This window comes from Chiloscyllium plagiosum, chromosome 34 (assembly GCF_004010195.1).
Source record: "Chiloscyllium plagiosum isolate BGI_BamShark_2017 chromosome 34, ASM401019v2, whole genome shotgun sequence".
Lineage (NCBI taxonomy): Eukaryota > Metazoa > Chordata > Chondrichthyes > Orectolobiformes > Hemiscylliidae > Chiloscyllium > Chiloscyllium plagiosum.
The window spans coordinates 12,733,887-12,741,395 of NC_057743.1; the positions used below are offsets into that span (position 1 = coordinate 12,733,887).

The 7,509-nt window shown below is 39.2% G+C and overlaps 1 protein-coding gene across 4 annotated transcripts in view; it reads right to left on the minus strand.

Annotated features, from left to right (window-relative positions):
* disp3 (dispatched RND transporter family member 3) overlaps positions 1 to 6,211 on the minus strand; it is a 492,208-nt gene extending 485,997 nt beyond the window's left edge. For all 4 annotated transcript variants that reach the window (XM_043675594.1, XM_043675595.1, XM_043675596.1 and 1 more), the window contains exon 1: positions 6,140 to 6,211. The gene's annotated coding sequence lies outside the window, so the exon portion shown is untranslated. The remainder of the gene's footprint in view (positions 1 to 6,139) is intronic.
* Between the last annotated feature and the right edge of the window lie 1,298 nt (positions 6,212 to 7,509).

Below are 7,509 nucleotides of genomic sequence, written 5' to 3' on the forward strand. Positions count from 1 at the left end.
ACTACCATTATAGGGCAAGCCAAACAAAGAACAGCCAGGGAATTCCTAGAAGCATGGCACTCATCCACAAACTCCATCAACAAACACATCGACCTGGACCCAATATACTGGCCACTACAGCGGACAGCTGAAACTGACAACCGGAAGCGGCAGGGACAGGCCACTATAATGCCGGAGGAAACACCACAGAAGCGCTTCACAGGAGGCTCCCAAGTACTGAGGATGTCACCTAGACAGGGGACGAAACGTTTGCAACAAAAACTTCCAGCTCGGCGAACAGAACCACAGCAACTTTCTGTACTCCACTAATACCTCTGCTGATTTTTTCGACACATACTGAATCTTATATAGGCACTGTGAAAGTCAATAGTGAGTCCCAGTTGAGACTAGGGTCTCATCAGAGCCAAGCCTGAATAAAACAGATGGGAACCCAGATAAGGGCAAGTGAGATGTACAAGATGCCCAAAAGGAGGGTGCCATGCTTGGCCTGAAGAAACTAGGTCACATGGTTTAAGCTTCCACCACCCTACAAAACTTCCAATAGGACATTCCAATGCTCCAATGGAGCCAATTAATTGCCCAAATAAGCCAAAGACAAGCAGGCTGTCTAAAGCCTTCTAATGCCTGCAGAGGCAGCAGGGCAACAGGCATGGCAAGACAGGCATGACTGCAATTTTATACTTCCCCAACCATACCCTCCCATCCTAACATGCGGCTGATAGTACATTTTAGCTCTGCTTCTTAGTATCTGACCATTTGGATACCCACTTAATCAGCTTGCCTTCCCCAAATGCAATGCCTCAATTCTCCAGACTGAATCCCAGTTTAAATTTTCTGATCTCCTAACAAATACATAAATATTTTCCTGCAACATGCATATTTATTTCTCACTATCAAACATCTTAACAACTCCTATAAAAACCTCACAAAAAAGAACCGAATCACTCTATTCACAGTACTTTTTCATATATTTGCGATCTTTGAGAAGATTAAGGTTCATGTTGTAAGTTTGCTCGCTGAGCTGGAATGTTTGTTTTCTGATGTATCATCACCATGCAACAGTAAGCCTCTGGTGAAGCATCCATGTTCTGTCCCGTTTTCTTTTTATGTGTCTCCGTCTATTAAGGTGGATGATATCATTTCTGGTTCTTTTTCTGAGGTTGGTAAATGGGTCCAAATCGGTCCAATAAAGAAAAATCTGGACAAGCTCACACAAAAGAACACACAGACAATTCAGAGGCTTGGATTAAGAACCTATTGGGCTGACCACTAACAGACACTGAAAAAGCCATCCCAGTAAGTGGAATGAAGTACAACTACAGAGATTGGACAAAAAGGACTTCTTAGCAGCATTCAAATCAACCCTGAAAGACAACGGACTCACAGGAGAAACCCAGCAGACCATCGGACCCACAGGAGAAACCCAGCAGACCATCAGACAGAGAGTTGTACCAACACTAAGCAGGAAGAAGGAAGACAGCACCGTCAACACAGAGAAAAGGAAAGCCCTAGAAAGACTCAGAAAAGACAGAAACATTGTAATACTTCCTGCAGACAAAGGGTGTATGACCATCATCCTAAACAGAACACAGTACATTGAAAAGGCGAACTCACTGCTTGCAGATACTAACACTTACCAACAGGTGGTGATAGACCCAACTCTACAGCTAGAAAATTGTATCAGAGCTACATTGAAGAAGCTTCATAAATCAAATGAAATTTTTAAGATGGATTTCCAAAAGATGAAACCTGATGGATCCAACACATTTCACTTCTACGAGCCTGAGGAGGTCCCCCTCAGATCCATAATCCCACTCCCTGACTTACCAACATATAGACTAGCAAAGTAACTCCACTGAAAAATGAAAGACCTAGTGGAAGACTCATGCCACTCCATCCATTCCGCCCAAGAACATCATCAAAGACCAAAATAGAAGAGGACAAAATAATGGTTTCCTTTGATGTAACAGCCCTATTCACATCAATTAACATCAGCCTGGCCAAAGAAACACTGACCACACTACTAGACAAAGTAAGGACACAAACACAAGACAGTACCAACTTCATCAGCAAGGACAACATCCTTAAGATGGTAGACCTGTGCCTCACTACTCATTTCACCTTAAATGCAAGACTATAAACGAATCAATGGAACACCCATAGGATCACCAATATCAGGCTTCTGAGCAGAAGCAGTAATGCAGAGACTCAAATGAACAGCCCTCCCCATGATCCAACCCCAAACTTTGGTCTGCCAAATGGATGACACCTTTGTCATCACAAAACGGAACAAATTAGAGGAAACCTACAACATCATCAACAACATCCTTACTGACAAATTTCACAAAAGGGGAGAACAACAACAGACTCCCCTTCCTAGATATCACAGTGGAACAAACAATTAATGGAGAACTGCATACCAGCGTCTAGAGGAAAGCAACACACATAGACCAGATACTTAACTCCAGAAGCAATGATCCCAACACCCACAAAAGGACATTATTTAAATGGGCCACAACACACTGCAACACCCAGGAACTACGAGCAGAAGAAAAATAATTATACAGCATATAAACACAGTCCACCGATTTTTAAACAATAAACCCAAACAAGTAGATACAACATGCCCAGAAACCCTAGCCACACTATCATACATCCGTTATTTTAGATTGCCTTTTCTCGTTCCTCCTACCAAAGTATGCCATCATACATACCAGACTACTCCAACTCTGTGGCATCATGGTAGCCCACAATCCTACCAGCACATTGAAAGAGCTACTGATGACCTTAAGGACCCAGTACCAACAAACAGCAAAACAAATGTCATTTACAAAACACCCTGCAAGGACTGTAACAAACACCACATCGGACACACAGGCAGAAAACTAGTCACTAGGATACACAAACACCAACTGGCCACCAAAAGACATGACCCACTATCACTAGTATCCTTACATACAGACGAAGAAGTACACCACTTCGCCTGGAACAACACATCCATTCTAGGACAGGCTAAACAGAGATACGCATGGGAATTCCTGGAGGCCAGGCATTCAAACCAGAACTTTGTCAATAAACATGTTGATTTGGACCCCATTTACCAATGCCTGAGAAAAAGAACCGGAAATGGTACCACCCACCTTAAGAGACCAAGACACGTAAATAGAAAGTGGGACATAACACGAACACTTCACCAGAGTCTCACTGATGATGTTACCTAGCATGATGACGAAATGTCTGAAAATAAACCTTCTGGCTCAGCGAGCAAACTTACCAACATTTTATATATGTTCAAGTGTAATTTCAACAATTTTTAGGATAATGGATCAGAACTCTGAAGTATTTAAAGACATTTTAAATATTTTAATTCCAAAATGAAGTGTTTTTAAAAAGGACTGCTATAGAAAAACTGTGATTTAATGCATTGACTGGCAAGCCATGGAATGTTGCACTTGTAAATTAGCAGTGAAACTTCTAATAGAGAGAAAATTAAAAGGAGATAATGAGGGGGGCTTTCCATCCCTTATTAGCAGAAAGTTACTTCTGCTTTATCCTCCAGAATTGTACAAAAAGTGGGTTAATAGTGTAGTGGACCAGTGTAACTAAACAGTTTTGGTGTGTACCTCACTGGGTTTGAACATTCGTGTGCTGTGAAGATCACAAAGAAAACCTGTGCCCTAGTTACCTGCATATCAGGTAAACATTCTTTCACTCAATGTTGAAAATGGTTAATGAAAGTAATCAGGACATCAAACGTGCACACATCTTGATGAGAAACAGAGTAATGAATGAGAGATTGTTCTTTTAAAAAGTTTAACTAATTAGATGTGGGTGTTGCTAGCAAGGTCAGCATTCACTGTCCACACTAATTACCTTTGCCACTGATGGTGGGAGGAGGTAATGCCCTGTTTTAAACAATACATTTCAAAAACTAATGGATAGATTTCAAAAATACTTTGTACACAGATTATGTTTCAAAGAAAAAATGCTTGATTTTAGTGCAGATATGCATTCAAATTTTAATTTTTTAAAGGGATCTGTTAATGTTGAGAGGCAAATTGGAGAATGCTATGAGCTCTTTTATTTAAAAATGTTTTGAATTATTTTGGAATGTTATGAATTTTCTGGGCTACTTTAGGTGGAATTTAAAGATCTCACAATGTGAACAAAGTTTTCAAATAAGCTACTGGATGCAGATTAGCTGAAAACTATTCGCTGCAATGGTAGTTCTTAATGAAATGTTTTTTTTAAAAAAACCTTATAGCTACGGAGCATAAATTCAAGGAAAAGCTGCATAATTATAATGTTGAACTAACATGAGTGTGGCAAAGGTAAATACTCTAAATGTCCTCTTCATGTCTTGTCCTTGAGAAGGTGGTTGTGAGCCTTTTTCAAATCAATATGTTGTGTGTGAAAATACTATCATGCTGTTCAGGTATGAAATCCCAGATTTTGACTTGGTGATGACTAAGAAATGGTAACATATTTCCAATGCTAGAAAAAATCTTTCCTCCCAAGGCAACTTTCCTCTACTGATCAAAGCTGATGCAGCAGTGGTAGAGTTGTTATTAGCATCAGTATCCTGAAGTTAGTGAGAAACGAATCATTTAGGATTAGTATCTAGTCACACCTACTGGAAAATCCAGAGCTGCGTACAATGAGTAAAAGGTAAGATCAGGTTTAGCCATGGTGACATTCATGGCTAAACCTGATGACAAACACTAAAAAGTTCACATGAAAATGCCCACTCCAGGCTGTCAGGATCCAAATAAAATGCCAACATTGTCTGAGAGGGGAATGCAGAAAGGGAAGGAAAGAAAAACAAAAATAAACACAAAAATTTAATTCATCAACGCATGTTTAATGAACAAGTTAAGAAGACTGAAAAACATCCTCCAACACCTACCTTAAGCATTGGATCAATCCCAAGAAATACTTTGTACAGATTTACCATATACTAATGCGACAGAAAAACTTCCAGACTCGACGATTTAATCTCAAGGCATCCTAACATTACGCTGCAGTTCTAAGTTTCAATATAGTGGCCTCACAAACATCAACCAACCAATAAGGCATATTTCAAACACAGTGACCACATAATTTTACAACATATTTACATGATCATCACACCATCACTTTACCTTACTTAATCCTTATTAGCTCTAATCTCCTTTGGATCTACAATGTTTCAAGATCTCTGTACTCCTTAAATTTTAACCTTTTGATTATTTCTATTTTTAATTAGGCTGGAATTTCATCTATCAAGGCTCTAAACTCTGTAATTCCATTCCTCACCTCATCCCCAACTTCCTTTCCCCCTTTATGACCCTCCTTTAAAAGACAGTCCTTAGAATCCTTAGACAATCCTGAAACAAAGTTTTCAGTCATTTGTATCAATTTCTAGTTACTTAAAATTGTAATTTCTAATACTTCTGTGAAGGATCGTGGGACATATTATTGTGTTAGAAACATGTGAGGGTTGAAACATGAAATTATTTTGAAAATCAATACACATCCTCAATTTAACAGTAAGTTTACCAAGAATCAAAAGGCATAGACATCCACCAAAAGGGAATCAAGTCAGTTTTGAACCTTGTGCTCCAATACCTCCTGGTAAATACCGTAATTGCTTGCCTGGAATTTGCAAAACTTGCAGTCAAGGTACAATAATAGTTTAAACCGTTTACATCATGGCACACCTTAGTAGTTTGTAAAGGTAGTTTACAAGTGTGTATATATAAATAATACATATTTATTAAAGGAGATTAGTTGAGACCTCTATCAATAATGGCATTGTATAAAAGACAAAGCTAACACATTCTATTAAATGCAGGTCTATTTATTAAAAATGAAAATAATCACTAAGCAATTATTTTTGTGACTACTTAAGGATATTATTCCAGAAATCGATGGTCTTAATGAATATCTTTGAGGGGAAGGAAAACACTGTCAGTCATACTAAAATACAACGATTAAATATAGAAAGTTATCACTTCCAATGATCAGAAAATTAAACAATTAACTTAAAATAGAAAAAAATCAGAAAGGCCAAACAAACTGTACGTCCTCCCCAGCAAAATTAATCTCCTTATATGCATACACTCTTTGTTGCCTTATATGCCAAAACGATGTAACTTACCAATTTGAATGCATTTTCCTCACACATGATGCAGCAATGGGAACGATCTTCAGTGAAAAAAAATGGTCAAAGGATAAATAAGTAAATTGGATTTGAAAAATGCATCGGAGGTGTTTCTACTTTCGTCGATGTTAAAACTTAATGAGATTTAATTGGGGCGGAGTAAGAGGCTTCAGTGACAGTTGGAGCGGGAGGGATGGCAACACCGGAGCGCGAGCCCAGGAATCCCAGTTCTGTTTGGCTCGCGAGCCCAACGGTTTTAGCTGTCACGCTCGAGCTACTGTGTTTGCAACGCTGAACCGCCAGCCCCAGCTACAAAACAAAAATCCCCAGCTCCAGCGCACGCACCGCTTTTTGTTTTGGAAGCGGGGTACACCAAACATCCGCCATAAAGGTAAACTCTGACTTCGGTGTAACCGGACGACCCGTCTTCTTCCCGCCCGTCTCTCATCGGGCGGGTGCGCACTCGACTCCTGATGCCTGCTTTTACTCGCAAAGAGCAGCCAGTTCTTGCCGTAAGAGTAAAACGGTCTGTTAATTGGTGCTCTGTGGAGACGGGCGACCCCATGCATTTCAGCAGGTTGGTGCGGTCTCACGATATATTAATCTTCCAGGCGCTCTTCTGTTTCTGACACAGTTGGAGCGTGAGGTATTGAGAATGATATAGTTTTTCTGTACCAATGTTGAATTGGTGCGGAAACCAAGTTGTTGAAAATAGGGGCATTATAACGTTTCTGTATAAACACATCAAGATCAATTATGAAACCTAAAAGTAAGGAGTCAATATCGAGGACTATTTTGATGTGTGAGAAAGATTGTTTAAAACAGATGGCGGGGAATAAATAAACTCTTTTGGGGAATAAAACTTTTTTTTTTAAAAGTAATTTTTTTTAACAATTGTGACCCAGAACCGTGTTGGATTTTTTTTATTTGTTTAGCTGTATTGTATGGATACTTGGTTATTTAATTTAAATGAGATTTCCCCTAAGGTATGAGTTTAAGTTACGTAAATTCCGATCTTCTCAGGCGCAGTATTTTATTTGCACAACTTTGGGTTAGTGTCATTTTTTTCTAAATTAAAAGGCAGCTTTCATGAAATGCTGAAATTTTCATGCAGGCCCCTTTTCAGCTATAACATACCACAAAAGTATTAAAGCAAAACTTTGTTTTCGAATAAATAGTTTTCCTGCTAATTGTACGCAATTGTAGAATTACACTTCCCTCCCTGCAGTCACCAACCTTGTAAAATTCCACGCAATACGAAACCGCGACGATGGAAATATTGCAACTGCAGAGGGCAGAATGATGAACCATTAAAGTTGTGTATTACACTCACGACAAATCCAAGCGAATGCCTCAAAGGGAAATGC